Source organism: Cyrtonyx montezumae, unplaced genomic scaffold (assembly GCF_038088225.1).
Source record: "Cyrtonyx montezumae isolate F1298 unplaced genomic scaffold, pur_monq_1.0 scaffold_8, whole genome shotgun sequence".
Taxonomy (NCBI): Eukaryota; Metazoa; Chordata; class Aves; order Galliformes; family Odontophoridae; genus Cyrtonyx; species Cyrtonyx montezumae.
In genome coordinates this window covers 6,780,735-6,800,527 of record NW_027072089.1, presented here as the reverse complement: position 1 = coordinate 6,800,527, position 19,793 = coordinate 6,780,735, and the positions used below count along the sequence as shown (strand labels likewise).

Sequence of the window (19,793 nt, the reverse complement as noted above, 5' to 3'; positions counted from 1 at the left end):
CATGGGAACAGCCACCTTCCTCAGCTGAAGCCTTCATCAGCCACTTGTCTTCAGACACAGACAACTAAGGCAGTAAAAGCAACATAAACACACACAACAGTAGTTTGTCTGCATGTTTCAGCCTCTTGTCCTAAACAGATGTTTTCTGGGGACTATGACTGCTAACAGAAAGTTTCACACCATGGTACTTGATTCCACACTGATGTGTGAGCTGCCAATTTGCACACCTCTGACTTATCAGCATCTTCTAGGAGCACGTAACAAACATTACATATTCTGATGCAATCAAGCAGAACTACAGACAGGAGCAAGGGAATCCCTTCAGCACTTTTCCTACATGCACCCCCCCATGCCTTAACCTTTACCAGTAATCTCAGATAAAGAAAAACATGCCACTGCTTGTCTCTTCCTGATCTCTTCTTCCACAAAGTTGCTTGCCCCTAAGTGAAAACAAACAGGTTTTGGATGCCCAAGTTCCAACTGTAATTATGCCAGCATCATATTTCCAAAATAAAAAGGAAGAAATTAAAAGCATGCAGAAAGGGAAAGAAAAGGGCAGGAATCTGCCACTGATTTATCTGTCTGCACAGAAGTGTTGTTTCAGATGAGACACCCACAGCCTTGTGCTCCCTTCCACAAAGTATAGGGCACATAGGATGCACAGAAAACTAAGTCTGGTGCGAGGAAGAAAAAAGTTACAGTAACTCTACTCTCTGCATCTGGCCACTAAACCCAAACAAAAACGCGTGCTTATCCGGCGTTCCTCAGCTGGCGCCATAAAAAGCTCCACCAGGTGGTGGGATTAACAGCATGTTAAATTTGCTGTGGAGCCGGATCTGCTCTTAGAAGCACATTTCTGCTTCACCACACTCCTGAAAACACTTCTGCAAGACGCCCTTAATAAAAAAGGTATTACTATCATTTAGCAGCAGCATTTGCCACGTATTTGGGATAAGGGATGTTGTTATAGCCAAGACAATGAAAATTCCATCCCCATGACCCCAATTTTCCCCTCAAATTACTGTTTTCCATCAGCAGAAGAGCAAATTGATTAGCAGATGCAAAGCCTTAAACAAAATGATGCTTAGTGTTAGAAGTTACCTTTGCAGTTGATATTTTCTCACTGTTACTAACATTGTCAAGTTGGGAAGAAAAACTGCAGTTCAGGCTGAGAGTTCCCCTCTGGTTGGGATGTGTAAAAAATTGATACGAGCAGAGCAGCTCACTGCTCCCCTGCACAAGCAGACCATGCACAAACAGCAAGCCCAAAGGACATGGAATTGGAGTTTTCTCTCCTTTTGCTCTTTCAGGGATCGTGCGTTCACATGCTCCTAGCAGAAAAATGCAACATATGTCTGACAGAAGCATACTTTAAAAACCTGGTGGTAAAGAGACCAAAAGCTGCTTGGGTAGGGCTACAGAGTGTGGCTTTGTCATTGCTCAGGATTTAGACCTGCCGAAATGTTACCCCCCAGCAGCGCCCAAATGAAGCAAACAGAGTGAGGAAGTGGGATACAGCAACAAGCTCCCCAAGGACCTACATGGGGGTTCTGCCATCTCCAGGATAACCACGAAAATAAACACAAAACAAGAAAGCAACTCACAAACTCTGTTTAATTCACACCCAGCCATTCATGAGCTTGAAGATGTGTCCCGCCATTAAAAACCACCCCATTCCCAGGGGAGCCCAAGAAGGGACATCAAGCACAGCTAAAAGCTGGACAGGAGACCTGGGGCAAACCCCAGCTTCTAACACAAGAGCAGCTCCAACAGGCAGTGCCCCATGGGCTTTGCGCCAGGTCCTAAAAACCAAGATGGGGTGAAGATATGTCCAGAAGACCAAATGGATATACCAAGAAGGGATCCAAAAAGCAAATGCTCTGCACAGAGACAGCCCTCCAGCAAAAGCCATGTGCTTAACACACAGGAGGAGCACACAGCTCCTTGAGTGCACTCCCAGCTGTCAAGTGGCAGGAAGGCTCCGGAAAGGGGCAACACTTCTTCATGCCTTATGTCAGTGGAGAGCACCAACACTCAGCAACACACAAGGACAGGATGGAAATAAAAGGTGGAGTTTCTTTTTCATATCCTCAAATTTCCTGTCTCTTTTCCACGCTGAAATTTAATTTCCTTTTCCATGAGAGCTTTCTGGAGCTTATGAAAACAGACCCAAAAGATTACAAGGGCTTTGTCACCCTTCCAATCTCTCCAAAATGATCCATAGTTAGGGAGGTTTTTCCTTCACGTGCGCGCCCAGCAAGCAAAGACGTAATTTTGACTTACTGTTATATATGAATGAGTTACACAGAAACTCAAGCTTCATGAAGAGTTGGGAAGAAAAAGAAACCACACACATCTGAGTGAGTCAATGCGCACCAAGGCAGCTTTGACCATGTTTTCATTTTCACCGAGGCTAAGATCCACCACAGCTGGCCAGGGGAGACACCAATTGTCGCGCACGAGCACCTCACAAGCAAAGTAATCGAAGATTACTTATTTACACTCCGCTGGAAATTAATTCTCCCGGCGGGGTAAGATACGCTTCCTTCCTCTAACGGAGCAAAGCGATAAATAAAAATAATTATTATTATTATCTTGAGAGGCGAGGGGGCGGAGGACTGAGGCAGGAGGACGGCTCTGGGGCGGCCCTGGGGATGCCCTGAAGTTGCACCGCTCCCCGCGGAGCGCTCCCGGCTGCGCGGGCGCTGCCGCCCCATAAACGGCGCCGGAGCCGCTCTCCGCTCGTGGCCGAGAAAATAACCCCGAAATAAAGAACTTAACGAGGAGCAGGGAGGGGAGAGGCGGCTCCCGCCTCGCGGTGAGCGAGATTCGCAGGTAAGCGGGAGGAAAGGAGGAGGGGTCCCGCGGTACTCACGGCGGGGCGCGAGGGCGGCCAAACCCCATGGCCGGCGGCGGGAGATCGGCGCCGCGGTGATGGTGATGTTGCTGCTGCTCCTGTTACCGCTTCCTCCGCTGCCCGCGGAGCTGCTCCAAGGCTCCCCGTCCCTCCCCTTCCCTCCTGCCCGCCCTCCTGCCCGCTCATATATCGCGCCCCCAGCCACGTGGACGGAGCTGGGCCCCCGCGGCTCCTCCTCGGAGCTGGGCAGGGCGAGATCGGGGCGGCCCCCGCCGGTCGCCGTCTCCCACGGGCTGTACGCGGTGCTCCGCTGTCCTGTGGGCGCCCAGAAGCACCCTCTCCGTTCCCCTTCTCCTCCCCTTCCTCTCCCTTCCCCCCTTCCTCTCCCTTCCCCCCTTCCTCTCCCCAATGCTACCTGCTCCCCGGATCACCACCCTGAAGTGCCTGGTACACCGAGATTGCCCCATTACCCGGAGATGATGGCAGCAGGAAGAATTGGAAGGAGATCCAGTGCTTCTCTCAGGGGTGAAAGTGTGTTTTGCATCATTAATAATAATAATAAAAAAGTGCACATCGTAAATAATATCTTCCTCGCGTCCCGCGTCTGACATTTTTAAGGTTGCTATAAAACGCTGTCGAATTAAAAAAGCGTCATTAAAGAAACCCCCAGACAGATACATTCAACTGATAAAGTGTCTGCTCTAACTATTTAACAACATAATGCTGGCTTTTTTAGTGTCGGTGTGCGAGGGTTGGAGCCAAGCCGAGAAGCATGGAGGTAATAGCACCTCCAGAAAAGCAAATACCACTCTGCTGCTCTCCCTGGTCCCACTGTGGGCCATAGAATATACACATCCACAGCACATGTCAGGGGTGAGCTCTGAAGGATGCTGGGCAGCTGGGGAATAACAAGCTCCGTCTCCAGCATGTCAGTTATTAATCTCCTTACTGAAACTGCCCACGTTGTTGGTTTATTGCATCCAGCACAACTGACTTCCACTGTAAGGTGCTACGTAGGAGCTGTAAGTCATCAATCATTGCTGAGCTCATTTCCATAGAGTTATATTAGTAAAGGCTCAAAGTGCGATTGCAGATTGGTGCCACGTTTTGTGCAGATATTTGGACTTGGTTTAAGCACCTGCAACAGGCTGAGCATAGACCCATAGACCCACAGATCCATAAACCAGCTCATAAACCCATAGAGAGACTCCCCCATCCCCAGCTCTACCTCTGGATGCTACAGAGCAACATCGCGTTGTATCCTTCATAAGCAGGGTGTGGAAGAAGTTAAATTGAAGGTAAAGTGGATAAAAAAAAAATCCTTTGAAAAATAATTTTACAAAGAGTGTATTAACACGAAGAGTTACTGCTGGGGGGAAGCAGAGTGCTAAATAGCTCTTTCCCCAGGAGCTGCTGGAGGTGGGATGGCTCCTGAAGGACTCTGTGTGATCAACCTTGACAGTTTCTGTAACCCTCCTATACCTTCAAGCAAAGTGGTTGGGTTTTCTGCTTCGTTTGCTTCATGATGACTGTGGGTAAGTGGGCTTGTCTGTCAGGAAGTCTCTGGGAATGGCTTGCCAGCTCTCGGGCTGTACAGTAGCCTTCAGGATCCCACCTAAAAAAATGTTGAGGTTATGGAGACAGTGATGAGATCTCCTGAGGACGGGGAGATGGAACTAGGTGGTCTTTGAAGACCTTTACAACCCAAGACATTCTGATTCTATGATATCCTGTGCCGTAGAGGAGTGTGGAGAAGGCCCTTACTGGGGCATGAAGAAGTGCCATGGTGAGTCATGGTGAAGAACATCTGTGGGGCACGGAGGGGGACCTCAGGTCTCAGCCACTGTCACCACAAGCTGCAAGAAGTTCCCTCACTACAAGAAGGACATTGAGGCCCTGGAGCATGTTCAGAGAAGGGCAACAAAACTGGTGAGGGGTCTGGAGCACAAGTCTTATGAGGAGCGGCTGAGGGAGCTGGGATTGTTTGGTCTGGAGAAGAGGAGGCTCAGAGGAGACCTTATTGCACTCTACCACTTCCTGAAGGGGGGTTGTGGTGAGGGGGGGGTGGGCCTCTTCTCCCTGATAAATAATGACAGGACGAGAGGGAATGGCCACAAGTTGCGCCGGGGAAGATTTAGATTAGATTTGAGGAAACATTTTTTCTCTGAAAGAGTGGTCAGGCACTGGAATGGCCTGCCTAGGGAGGTGGTTGAGGCACCGTCCCTAGCGCTTTTCAAGAAGCGTTTAGATGAGGTGCTAAGGGATTTGATTTAGTAGTTCAGTGGGTAGGGATGGTGATAGGAGGATGGTTGGACTAGATGATCTTGTAGGTCCTTTCCAACCTAATGAACCTATGAACCTATAAGTGGAGCCAGAAAGAGAGAACAAGACCACATCCCCCTGCAACATCAAGCATGGAATTTATTTATCTTTGTTCTGTCGGTGTTGGGCTCAGTTAACTTCTTTGAATGCTTGTAACTTCTCTGCTGCTCCCCAGTGTGAGTGCAGGTAGCAAATGCTCTCTGCTAATGCTGAAGTAATTACAGCAGGATTCAGCCTGGAGGGTTGGATCTGCTCCCCTTTATATCTCCACGTTTCCCTACCAAGTGTCATTTAGATGTTTTTGGGAAAGACTCCAGGATTTGTTTCACAGACAATATTTCCTCAACAGCTCAGTGGATATGAAATAGTTTGAACTAACCATGCAAATCTTGCTTGTCTTCTTATGTGGATAAACGCAATCTATTCTAAACTCAGGGCCAGGGCTTTCAGCTGCTGATGTCGGATCGCTATGCAGACATCAAAGCAGCTCTATCAGCTTTCACCAAGTGGGGATCCAGTCCTTTGTTCATACTTTAAAATTCAGAAACCATGTCTGGGTAAAGCATTTTTCTCTATAGTTTTAAGTAGCCAGTATTTTATTTTATCGCTGTTCCCTCAGTGGCAGGATTGTTTAAAGGCTCTTCAAGGCTGAAGGAATTAAAAATGAATAATTTAAAGCTGGTCTATGATGCAGAATTTTTAACATATGTTTTACAAGCCATGTAAAACAATTTTTTTTTTGGTCTTGTCAGTACATGTTTCACAAACATGCTGTGCTGGAACCAAAACTCTTTTTATTTAAGACTCAGATTTGAGCTCTCCTATGCATTCACACAGTGGTCTACAAGCTGTAACAGGGAAATTATTATCACTGGCACTGATCAGAAAAGAGGAGAAATGAAGCAATTTCAGTGCTTTTCTCCCCTTACACACTGGCAAACCACGTGTGGGCAGAGCTGAGGCTTGCTCACCTCGAAACAGCCCATCCCAGAGGAGCTGCAGCTTGCTTAATGTAAAGCTATGAAAGGGCCGGACCCAGGCTGTGGCAGAGCTGGAGCTGTGAGACTTTAACACTCAGTACGGTGACTTTATGCTGATATTTCTAAAGATTGGATGTATTTTTTTTTGCCAACCTCCTGTTAACTTCCTAAACAATGGAACGTCAGCTTAGTCACTCTTGGCAGTTTTAAAAATGATGCTAATTGCTGGTAAGTACCCAATGATTCACATTTTATTGGCTTTGTTTCTTGTCCCTCCCTGATTGCTTGCAACCAGTGATGCAGATGCTTGAAGTCAGAATGGGTTTCAGCCTCACACACCGGTGTCCACACACTTCCTTATTTCCCTGCATGGCCCAGCATGTCATGTCTATTTCATAGTAACTCCAGATTTGCAATTGGAATAAATCATTTTGATTATTTTAAAAGCTTTTTGGGACCAGAACCAATGTCATGTATTTCAATGAGTGGTAAGTTGAGAGTGCAGATTGGGCTGGTGTTCGCTCTCCACATTTGGGCTCTTTGCATTAGGTAACTTGCCATCTTTCAGACAAGCCAATTGCCATTGTGTCTTGTCCAAGAAGAAGCTGCTAAAATAGAAAACCAGCATTTGGTCTGTATGCAGTTGCCAAGAAGCTATTTCTTCCTGCCTGTGTAAATAAATTGTCATTCAGAATGGCTGGCTCACTCCAAAATATTCGCAATGAAACTTAAGCACTATAGGCTGGATCAGGAGGTTAAGGCCAATTGTATGAGCTTCAGCAAGACCAAGTGCCAGGTCCAGTTCTGTGGTCACAACATCACCATGCATTGCTGTGGTCTTGTGGCAGAGTGGCTGGAAAGTTGTGTAGAAGAAAAGCATCTGGAAGTACTAGCCAACAGACACCTGAACATGAGGCAGTAGTGTGCTCAGGTGGCCAAGAAAGCCAATGACATCCTGGCTTGTTTCAGAAATATGGCAGTCAGCAGGACCTGGGAGGTAATCATCCTCCTGTGCCTGGCACTGGTGAGGCCATACCTTGAGTACCATGTTCAATTTTGGGCCCCTCACTGCAAGAAAGACATTAAGGCCACTGGAGCATGTCCAGAGAAAGGCAATGAACTCTGTAAAGGGTCTGGAGTACAAGTCTTAGGGGAGCAGCTGAAGAAGCTGGGATTATTTAGTCTGAAGGAGGCTCAGGGGAAACCTTACTGCTCTCTACAAGTCTCTGAAAGGAGGTTGTACTGAGCTGAGGGTCTGCCTCTTTTCTCAGGTAATTGTGATAGAACAAGAGATAATGAACTTAAGTTGCACCAGGGGAAGTTCAGGTTGGATATTAAGAATTCCTACTGTGAAAGAGTCATTATTGGAGCAGGCTGCCAGGGAGGTGGTGGAGTTACAATCCCTAGAGTTGTTCAAGAAAAGGGTAGATGTGGCACTGAGAGACATGGTTTAGTGGGCATGGTGGTGATGGATTGATGGACTAAGCAATCTTAGAAATCTTTCTGAACCTTAATGATTCTATAATTCTGTGATTCACTAAACCATACTACCAATGGGGAAAAGAGGAAATGTGTGAGAGTGTGGCCAGCAAATGCCCCATCCCCAGCTTCCCCACTATTTCTTCTGATCTAGACCAATGCACACACTGAAATGCTGTGAGGTTGCTGTCAATGTTGATATTACTGACCTGCCACAGTGATATATAGTGTCTCCAGTCTGACACCAACTCCACACAGATGATTTTACTATTAAATCTATTTTTTTTATTGCAGCTAATCACATACATTTATTACATATTGTACAGAAAGGCACCTATTGTCTGTTATGTTTAAATATGAAGGAGATCAAATACTTCAAAACTTCGTAACCACTAGGATTATTGACCATGACAGAACTCTACACAATTTGTTTGTTCTGAATTATATGAGAGACAGATGGTCTACGTTCAAATAGCAAAGAAGGTGCTTGAGTTGAGTGGGACTGATGCATGGCTGGTGATCTCAGCACCTAGGTGCAGGACTGCATCCGAGACAGCTTCCGTATCAGAGCACGTTTTCCTTTGAGTCCAAATTATAATACAGAGAAGATTTTTAGCTTTTGGGACTCCTTAGTGCTGGATATGGGAGTATTTGCTGTGGATAGAGATTGTGATATGGCACAACTTGCACTCAGTAAAAATCTAGGAAAGTCAGAAAAACATTTCAACGCTGTAGCATGTAAAAATACACAGTAAATACCAGAAGCTTGATTAGCAGAAATATGTAGCAAGTCTGGATCTCAAGCCAAGCCCTCAGCAAACTCACATGAAAACAATCCTAGCTATGAAATACTGCCTTACTTTTAAACTCCTAGATAAATGTTACGGGTTTCTGTTTTCTGCAAGGGTAATATAAAGCTCAAAAGTAATGGTAAACAGAAGATATGAATAAAACACTTTGAGGATATTATAAATTAGATAAAACTATAGTACATCTGTCAGAATACAGGAAGTTAAATTCATATAGAAACATTCATCAGCTGTCAGTAAGTTACTGGAGAACAATGACAAAAGCACATTAAAAAAGGGTAAGTAGTAAATAAGTAACTATGGCAAAGAAGGACTATGTGTGTACTTTTGGAGTGTTTTATACACGTGTAACATGGACAATCTCCCCAACATAAAGAACCAGTTTAGGTAGTTCAGACATCACCTACAGAAAGGGCCACGAGTAAAATTCACATGATTTACTTTCGTGCATCTTGAGCCCACAGTGCCTGAGCCACTCCTGCTCAAAATCCTCATCTGTTCCCAGCCAAAGACTTGAAAACTTGTGCATTAACTGTCTGTGCAGTTATTAGCATCATTTCATTTCATTTTGTTTCGGCTACCCCCAGGATAATCAGCAGCAAACTGGAAAGTTAGATTAGATTTAGACTCAGAAAACAAATGTTGGTTAGGTCAAAGTGTCTATTAGGTCTGTGTTTGAGTCTCTAGCCCACAAGAAGAATGGCAAGCAAAGCCTGTTAAAGAAACATTTTGACAAGAATGTTGTTTGGTTGTTTTTTTTTGTGACTCAAACAAAATAAATGTAGTAACATAGAAGAACCTTTTCAAAGTCAGGCTTATGTGCTTGTCTCATCAGTACCAGCTAACTGTTTCATCTCTCTTGAATGTCAGAGAAGCACACAAACTCTGCCACCATGCAGTTTTTGAGATAAATATTCTCCCTCAAAGGACACTGCACATGTTACAAGGGCTCTACATGCTGTATTGTTAAACACACTAAGAAAACAAAGCACTAATTGTATGTGGAAGTCATCCCCTAGGAAAACAATGAGAAGAGCAATGAACCACACCTGACAGATGTTAGTCACAGCTTAATTTAGTGTGGAATGACATTTATGCTCATTGGTAGAAAAGGAACATAATAAGCTACGTAGAATAGAAAATACTTTTGTCTTGCCAGGTGTAAACGTTGAGGTAACATTGCACAATCCCTTCAGCTGGTGGGACAAGCTGAGCAGGGATAAATGTTGTAGACAGGATTGCTCCAGGGAATGCAGCTGAGCAGTGGGGTTGGGGTGTTGATGTTAACCCACAGGCTTGGAGCTCCATGTGGAATGGATATCTGAGATGTTACTAGAGGAAAAAAAAAAAAAGTCTAGAAATTGAAATGGTCTGGAAAAATTAAATCTCCCAGATGTAGACTGGAAAATATTTAGGTTGTATTGTTTCTCACTATTGTTTCGCAGACTTACTAAGGAGCATTAAGTCATCCTCAGCACTGTTTTCTACCTGATGTTAACAAATCAGCTGCTATAGAAAGGCTTGTCATAACAGATGACTGTTCAGTAACTGATGGTGACCTTTTTCTACTTAAATTGTATATCTAGATAACGAAAACCAGGATTACAGCTATGATTACCTGATTTCAGAAGGCCAGAGTTGGATGAACTAAAGGATTGCTTTAATTATAAAAAATGAGAGCTGGATAAAAGAATGCAAATACTTGAAAATACTGTTTCTGTAAACCAGGTGGATGCAGCACTTAGATCATAACCTAGACTCAATAAATTGGAAAGAAACTTACTTAAAAAAATAGAGGACAGATAATCTTAAGATTTTTATAGTATTATATTGTAGAACAAATTAAAAAGGAAACATTAAGATCTGTAGACAAATACTAGGTATGTAGATAATGGGATAAAATGCAACGTGTATTTACCAGTATGAGATTAAATATGAAAAATTTATCAGTGTATTTGAGACAGAGAGTGGTTCTCAGGGAAAAGTTAATGTAGCAGATGTGGTCTTTGATGAAGCGGGTGAACTGGTACTACTGGTGGTTCCATTGGAAGCTAGGCGTGAATGAGACTGATGGGTCGAAGTGCAGGTGTGCTGAGCATGAGCTATCAGAACTTACAGAGCCAAGCCATTCATGCTTTATGTAAAAGTAGAGTCAAAATAGTTTCTTATGAAGATATGGGTAAGAAGGCGCATCCTGCATTATATGCTGACAGTCCACATTCAACGCTGTTAATTAAATATGCTTGTGGCTCAAAATAGGCCTCATCCAAGGCTATCATGCCTTTGCACTGTTCCCAGTCTTCTAGTCTCTCCCGGGATCTATAGAAAGGCTTGGGCTTGGGGTTGCTTCATGGCTGGAAAGCAGTCAGCAAATTTGAGGGAGCTGACAATGCGCACTTTGGACCAAGTGAAATGAGGTGAAACCTACCCTTAGGAATGAATAGAACCATCTGCCTTGAGATAGCAGCTCTTCATTTGCTTCCAATTAAAGAGGGGAAAAATTCTGGTATATGAAATGACTCTAAGCTGCCAGCAGGATGGAGCCGTGAAATGGGCAAATGAGATTTGCTCAGCCTAGTGAAATGAAAGCTGAGGGGGAATCCGATTGCTGTCGATTAATTGGGAAGTAAATGGCAGGGAAGGGGGGAATGTATAGCAGCTAAAGGAGCTCTGAGTGTCAGCTGCAGGTGAATGCATTCAGGTTGTGAATTAAAATAATAATCAAGACAAAATGATGCAAAAAAAGCCTCCACTGGAGAAAGGAGAGCTCATGGTGTTTACATACAGGTCTTGATGCATTTATGGGAAAAATTTTATGATACTGTTTCCTATATGAGTAAACAACTGGATCAGACTTCAATATCCTTTTGTAAGCAAATGTGGCTTGATGTTGTGTATGCTCAAGGAAATAAAGCATAGCAGGTGGCATCCGCTATATTGCACTGAAAAGGGTAAGAAACAGAAGATGTTATACAGCCTGGCACTGATTGTGCTGATCCCAACAGGGCTGCAATCCAGCACCCTTTCCAACCTCTCTAAGGGGCAAAGGGTGGACTGCTTTGCTCCTATGAGAGTACTGAGGTTATGACAAGATGAAATGAAGCTGCAAAGAGGAAGCTGCTTGTAGTGGGAAATGCTACTGAGGTCTGGTATTATGAGTATTTTCACGTTCTCAGCCACCTACTATGTAACATTAAAGTTTCCCATAGATATGTTGTTCCCAAATATCGTTTCTAAATATTGGGGTTTTGGCAGAAGAAGAATTTTCCATTAAAACAATAAAAAATAAAGCTAGTTTATATGGTACAGTGATGTTTTACAGCCAAATATGAGCTACTGCTCATTTTCCTAGTTTTAGTGTTAGTTTTTGTCACTGAACACACTTTTTGTCTTTACTGTCTTTTTCCTTTCTTCGGTTGTTCTTTGAGCAGTTTGAGAAGTCAAAAGAAGTTTTGATCAAGATATGAACAGAAAAAAAAAAAACCCTGCTGCAGTACTGGCTGACATTCCAGTCTCACCACTGTTAATTTAAAAAGGATGTGTTTCAGAGTGAGCTTCATGAATTCATACAGGGCTGCAATGCCTTTGCAGTTTTCTTCCCCCATTACTGCAGAAGGACATTCTTTCCTGGTAGAAGTTTTTCCCTGAGCACTGAAACTTAATCTATTGATAACTGCAGACATTAGGGCTATCCCTTCAGCATAAACCAGCTTTTTAGCAACTCTCATGGATTTATGATGATTTGAATCAAGCAGTGATCAGCCTTCATCTTTTATTTGGTTGGACACTCATGTCTTTCCTTTCTTCTGCCATTCACATCATTAACATTTCTGTCTATGCATTAACTGGTGTAAATTACACATCATAGGAATGCAGATCTTAGGCAAGGAGCAGAAACAGCTATCTAGGAAATAACTTGTTCCTTTTGGTTTGTGAAGTTCTTCCTAACAGTGGCAAATCAAATCCCTGAGATCATTCTCACAACTACAGAAGGTATAGTTATGGTCAAAAAAGACTAGGTCTCTTTTTGTAGCAGACAAAAGAATTTGCTGCATTTTCACATGTTTCTGTTTGCCTGGTTGGTTGATTGGTTGTGGGTTGTTTTGTTGGGTTTGGGACTTTTTTTTTTTTTAATTGTTTTGTTTTCTTTGTTTTTATTAATTTCCCAGCAGAATGGAAAAGAGTGTGGACTTTTCAGTATGCAAGCTTCAAAATAAATTTAAGACAGAGATTAGCCAACTGATCTGGACACATCAACTGCTCTATTTTCTGGAGCAACCCAGCCCACAGGGAGCCCTTATTAAGTCAAAAAGCCCTTATTAAGTCAAAAAAGGAGTGTTGGCTTGAAGAGGTATTTTGGAAAGATATCTTCACCTGACACTGGGCTTTCTCAATAATTTTACAAACAAGACGGTTAATTCTTATTTATCTCTTTTGGATAACAATATCCATCAGAAACAAATGTCTTCATCTGAAGGTCCTCTGTGTTATAGTCAAGTTAGCACTATGATCTGCTTCTAATGAATTAAGTAGATCGAGATTTTCCTGTCTCTCAGGTGGATACCTCTGACCAGATGTGATCTTCTACCCAATAGATGGCTGTGCAGCACTACTCACCATCACCTCCCTTTGAAGGCAGCACAGAGAAATGAGTCCTCCCAGAGCGAAATTCATCCCATCCTAAAGTGGATGTTTGAAATAGACTGGATAAATGTTCATCACAGCATTTCTATTTCTCTCTAGCAAGAGTCAAGGAAGCCTGTGATGACTGCCTCTTGTGTCAGAGCCTGAACTGTAGACCTCTGTATTTAAGCATAGTAGATCTCTCTTTCCAGCTGTCATTTTTCCAGTTTTGAATCATTTCCTGGTCTTTCCCTCTGCACCTCACACAGATAAGACTTAGAAACATCTTGAGCAGAAGCATGACTTTAATATCCACTACGAGGATGCCTCACTCTTAAGTGCTGAGTCTGCACACTGGGGTGGTTCACTGAACATTTGGTGAGGGAGATATTGCTGGATTTCAATACGCATGTTGTCCACACTCTGCATTTTGTATTAATTGTACTTTCTTAATGAGGAGTATGTGGTAAAAGTGAAAAGACACTTTAATATTTATGCCTCCTCCTGGAAAAAGACTATATTATGTAACTATTAATCTCGGTATTTGTGTTCTGTATGTTTTCCATTTTTTTCTGATATTAACATCCCCTGCAGCACCACAGCTCCTTTCATCCAACTTGGTTTTCTAGTATCAACTGCTCAGCTGTATCTAATCACACCAGGCTCAGCCACTAGCCCAGCCAGACAGCTGCCAGATTTTTCTTTTTTTTTAATAACTACAAACATCTGTTGAGTTGTAAAGCAGAGAGCAATGAATCCAACTTTGTGTTTTCTTTTTTTTCCTCTCCCACTTGAAGAAGACAACCAAAGAATTGCACAGTCTCTGAAACAAAAGACAAAGGATTAGTGTAGCTGGACAAGTTCCCTTTGTTTTAAATCAGATGTGTGTAAGTGTCAGTGTGCTACCCATCGCTCTCACAGAGTTTTATTAAGTCTACAGGGAAGAAGTAATGTAAATCCTTTCTCTTGAACAACATAGCTGTATAAGCTCTTATGTGATAAATATTACCACTACTACATGGTTATGTATTGTTTACTCACCTGGGCAGCAGCCACTGCTTAGTGGAACTTACGTAAGTGTTGATGGCATGGAGAAATGAGAGATTTTTTTTTTTCCCATCCTGTTATTCCTGGTGGAGATCTTCTAACACAAATTGTAGGAACAACTCAAGTGTGCCTGACTTCTGCCTGCCCCTTTCTCCTCTCTGTCTTGCCTAGTATCTCCCCATCCCTGCTTTCTCCTCTCTCATGCATTTACTACTAATTGCAGACACTTTTAGGAAAATGGACAGCACTTCTGAAGCAGTATTGCCATTTCTTCTTACCTATGGCTGTGTCCCTAAAAAATGCCCAGGTCACACTTTTGAACCAAGCCATAGCCTAGATTCACTGTGCTGTATCTCAGCAACTTCATCATTACTTGTAAAATAGTCCAATAGATTGAATGAAGGCAGATTGCAGGATTTTCAGTGTGCTTGTACCATGGCTTTCTTTTTGGGAAAGCAAGAATGGATCATAGCAGAGATTCCTCACGAAGAATTGAATTTCCTTAACTTCTGCTGCACACTGTTGTGGTCAATGAGCTGAGGTGATGCAGGTGAGACCAGTGAACCTGCCTGCAGATCCCTCTGCATTGTTGTAAAGGTGATTTATATCCATTTAGTTGCAGTCAGTAGGGATCAGCATAGGTTAAGTCGATACAACGTGGGCTCCAATTGATTTGGGAAGGTTCGCACAATGGGTTGTTCTGGCTTAAATAATCATTTTTAAGATGTTAGTTGCCTTCAGGTATGAACTGGAACATAAGCCGATTCTGGTGCTACAGATAAAAAAAGTTCTTAGCAGTGTTTCTCTGCAAAGCCACCCAGGAATAGGCAAAAGTTAAAATCTTGTGGGAAAAATATGGGAGCATTAAAGGCGTGAAATATTCAGCAAGAATTCAAGACTTGTCTGGAATTTTGAAACTAATCTTTACTTAGCTAATACAATCCTGCATTAAAAAATACAAAATAAAATGTAGGATGTTCATTTCTCCCCTTATTTTTCTGTCTGCTATTTATATCAAAAGACTTTTATAATCATCTGTTTGCAACATCTCACCAACAATCCTGTGACAATTGGAACAACGCTTCCTAGAGGATTAAGGAAATTTGTAGAAAGAATCATCGCTTCGTGTGGGAACAATCAAATACTCATTGCAGGCATCTTTGTTCCTTAATCTTAATTTCTTTGTGCTGGTACCTTGATTTGTTTCTCAAATTTAACAGAGAAGTGTATGAAGACACTAAAAATCTAAAATTACAATGTAGCCATATGGAAATATTAAGTTTAGGAAGCCTAAGCACTTAAACCAACTGTTCAGGGTATTTTCCCCTTAATGTGCTTACATAAATCACATTAGTTTTTATGAGAGTTATTTTTCAAATTTATAGACTTTTTTAGATGGATCTTCAGCTCCCAAGGTAGCATATGTAGAAGCTGAATGTTTTTCTGCAAACTGAAGAGTTTGGAGTTCAAATTTGAACTCTGATGTTGTTTTTTGTGGATGTCATTGAATACACGTTATGACTGGACTTTGGAAATAGCTCTTATTTTAATGCACAGCTATAGAAAGCTAAATTATCATTTGTGAACACCAAGCACTCAAATTACTTATATAATGTGCAGTATTTATGTGATAGCTTTAGAACAGGTGCATGCATTGTCTTCATCTGTAACAAAATATGAAAGCAAAAAAAATCACTGCCACTACCTGAGCAAATATTGTGCATCAGCACTTCTGTCTATCATGCACTTCTCATTGGTGCTTCACTGAAATTCCCTATTTCTGGAAATAGGTGGTTTGGGGAAGATCAAGTAAGTTAGAGGAAAAAGCATATTTCTAGCTTGATGAGTGTACTGAATATGCCCAGAAGGTTCGGAAAGCAGAAGGCATATAAAAACTTTGCAACATTTATTACAGCATTGAATAAAGCAATATCTTAACGTTGGTTTGGGGGTTTGGGGACGGCCTTATTCATGGGTTTTCAATTTGGCATTCTTGTGAAAATCAGCAAGAATCTCCAGAGTGCAATCAATGCATGCAGAGCTTCCACCTCACCCACATCATGCGTCCCCAGTGGGGCTTATTGCAGCCCTTTGAGCTGTCTGGTAGCTCTGCACAGTGCCGCAGAGACTCACAGGGAGAGCAGTGCCCATAGCTCACAGCACATCAAGGGACAAGAAGATACTTCAGCTGTTCAGCTTGCAGCCAAAAGCCAGAAGCCATGTCAGATGGAGATCAGGCTCCATGCAGCTCATGCATCTTGCCAATCAAACCAGATTTTGCCTCAGAGATCTTTAAGCTCACCTTACACCACCTTTTTGCACCACATCAAATGCAGGTATGGGCATAGGTTGTGAAGGCACGGCTCAGATTGTGTTTCTCATGTACAACTTCAAATCTACTGTACCCAGTGAAGACTGGTATCTGGAAGTTGAATCTAACCATGTTAACAATATTTGTAGTATAAATAAAGTGAAAGTTTCTCACAAAGAGGCTAGTTAGTAAGAATTACAGATTAGTGAGCTATGCTGCTAGTTATACCTACCCTTGGGTCTGTGTGTGGCTTACGTGTTACTCAGTGCTTGAATGTCTTGGGATGTTGGTTATAGCATTCCACAATCCCATGGTTGGACCTGAGAGTTTTTCAGAAAAAAGAGGGGACCACAGGAGGTGTATGAGGCCAGGTTGGATTAGGGCCCTAGGCAGCCTGGTGGGTGACAACTGCCCATGGCAGGGGGTTGGAACTGAGCAGGCTTTGAGGTCCCTTCCAACCTAAGTCATTCTGTGACTCTATGATTCAAAGGCTTACTGGAAGGTTAGAACTCTCACCAAGAAGCTTTTGTTCCACCTTGAATATGTTCAGTGGCTCACACTCGTGGTATCTAGCAGACACAATAGGGCTCTACAAGCTTACGGTCAACCATGAGCCATGGCACTGATGTGGGCAAAAATCTGATGTACATCATGCAGAATGTCAGCTGAGATGACCACCACATCCCCTTCTAGCCTTACTACCACGGTTACTCTATTCTTGTCCTATTTAATGCTTGTCACCAGCAAAGATTTCACTGACTCAGTGCTCCTCAGACCTTTTCCTTTCTAGTTGTGGTTTAGCTCCTGCACTGCAAACATGAGCATTTCCATTTCAGCACAGGCTTTCACAGCTGTGAAGTATTTTGAATGACAAAACCTTTACTTTTGTTGCTTTCCAATGTGGGTAGGTTGGACTGCATGCCAATGAATGTGAAGAGGCACAGCTGCCTCAGTGGTTATACTGGTGAGGTGAACTGATAGTTGTGTAATTCAAATTTAGACAATGTCAACCTAAAGTGAAAAATGTGAGAGGAATTGTGCAGTTCCACACCATGTTTTGTTCTGTTAGTTTGCTTGTTCTGTCCTGTCTTCTGCTTCTGCTTATTCTGGGAATTATTTTTTCCTTCTTCTTTGACTACTCAGTTAAATACAGCAGTGACTCCTGATCTGCAGTACTGGGAGCAGGCAAGTATGTCTTGAACAGGGCGATTACCTGTATTATGTTTCATTGAAACAAAAATCACTGCTGTGTGTTAGAGAAAAGAACAAATTCCTTTCCAGATGTAATGGCATGTAACCTGCACTAGGAAATAGACTGGCTGATAAGCTCCTTAAAATAATAATCTCTTAGTGTAGTTCAGATCTTATTCCCATCTACTTCCCAGCTTCTTTCTCTGCTTCTTTTGTTATTTTGGTGGGAAGGACTGTGCTGCACTGGGAGGGAGCGGATTTACAGCGCATGGGAGCAGCCAGCAGATTGCTGCAGCTTAAATGGAGTTAAAACAAATTCTTTTACTGAATAAAAAAGAATAGCAAAAAAAATAAACAACAAAGTAACATAAGAGGAAGGTCTGTGTGAGGAAACACAGCGTGTTAACCAGCTGGGCTGCTCCATTCTGTGAAACAGGAGCTTTTACAGGAGACAGTTCATTTGGAAATGCAGAAATAATGACAGAGCTGAAGGCTCAGATACGTCAGTATCCAGCAGGCTGGTTGTTGCATGGTCACTGTGATGCTTAGACTGGTTAAAATGACCTACAGAGGTATCCTTAAAGTTGTTGGCTTGATGCTGGTAGAGAGAACTCACTGTTTTGAAGCCTGGCCTCTTTGCAGGCTTCACACTGTCTCTCACCCCTGTCTCCTCACCAGGGAACATTTCTGAAGCTTCTCAAGCAACTAAGTGTTCTTCTTGCCCAGAGCTCCTAAGCACAGTTTTGTCACCATCACACATCTCCACAGAGTACTGCAGCTCACAGCCTCCTCCACTTCCAGAGAGCACCTGAGGCGCTTCAGACCCATTGGGAACCGGAAGAATATCCAAAGATACTGAAGTAACGCTGTAGATAAACCCCTCAAAGACATTCATAAACTCTGTGGTGGTTTCCAAAGCTAGTCAATATCTAAAAATGCAGAAAGTGGGATTTTGAAATCCCCTATTGCTTAGATATCCAAATTCCTTTGATTCCAACAGATTTATTTATTATTTATTTTCTAATATTTCTAATATCTATAATATCTAATATTTCTAATAAAGCATCTGCATATACACCTTTCAAAATCTACTCCTACATAATTTTCTAGACTGGTAATCTGTATTGGTGTCACACATTGGTTGGTGCCCAAACCCACAGGTAAGCTAAGAAGCAGATCTGATGAGAAGACTCAGCACCTTCCTATCACCATTTTTTGCTTTTCTTTTTTAACAGAAAACATGTTGTCCTCCTTCTAGAAGCATGCAGCTGCAGACAGAGCCATTTGAGCAGTGAAAGTGCTTCTGCAAACAGGCTGCTACAACAGCACATTCCTGTCAGTGGAAGCTCTACAGATGTCCCCTAATCTTGGAAAAAATAAACATCTCTATGCCACCATAGCAGGAAGGCTGTCCTCATTATAGTAAATCAGAGCAACTCTCTTCTTTCTCAGAATATGCAACAGCACCATCTGCCAGAGTGAACAGCACCAGGGAAGCAAACTGCTGACTAAGCCGTCAGTGGACACAAAGATTTATTTCTAAAGAAAAGTTCCATGATATAAAATCACCATGGCAATGTTCAGGTACAGAGACTCCAGGGATTGTGAAGAAGCAGCAAAATAAAGCCATACACTATCAGTAGCTGAGGAGGTTACAAGCAGCAAATCATACTTTTAATTAAGTTTACCCTCTTTCTAGTCACAAACAGATCCTTTGGAAGTCCCCCACTTGCTTATGGTACTTACAGTTTTAGCCTTTTAATGCAGAGGGCCAGTGTAAGTATCTATTAAACATCACAAAGTCCTGGAAATATGAAGTGTCTCCATATCTCAGGCATTTCAGAGACTTCAAGGCTCTTATATTGGGGTGAATTTCATCTACTCTGAAGTCTTGCCTTTTATACTTCAGTACGGGACACAGAAGTAGCTTTACCTTGTGCTGAGGCAGGGACCTGGCAAAATGAAAGCAGCATACACAGGTCCACAAGCATTGAGGTCAGAAGACATTAATTGCATCACTCTTTTCTTCATTAAAAACGAAGTTCACTTGTCGTCGTCCCTTGTAGGCATATGAAGCTTATAGGTACATGGGGATACCCAGAAAAGTCCAATTGTGCTCCAAAAGAGCACAATTCCATATTTCAGTTGTATTCACATTCCCTGATTATTCATCC

General features: G+C 42.6%; 1 protein-coding gene across 1 annotated transcript in view; it reads right to left on the bottom strand.

The window, feature by feature from the left end:
- Positions 1-2,960, bottom strand: part of ST3GAL1 (ST3 beta-galactoside alpha-2,3-sialyltransferase 1) — a 72,180-nt gene extending 69,220 nt beyond the window's left edge. The window contains exon 1 of the mRNA XM_065752572.1: positions 2,876-2,960. The gene's annotated coding sequence lies outside the window, so the exon portion shown is untranslated. The remainder of the gene's footprint in view (positions 1-2,875) is intronic.
- Between the last annotated feature and the right edge of the window lie 16,833 nt (positions 2,961-19,793).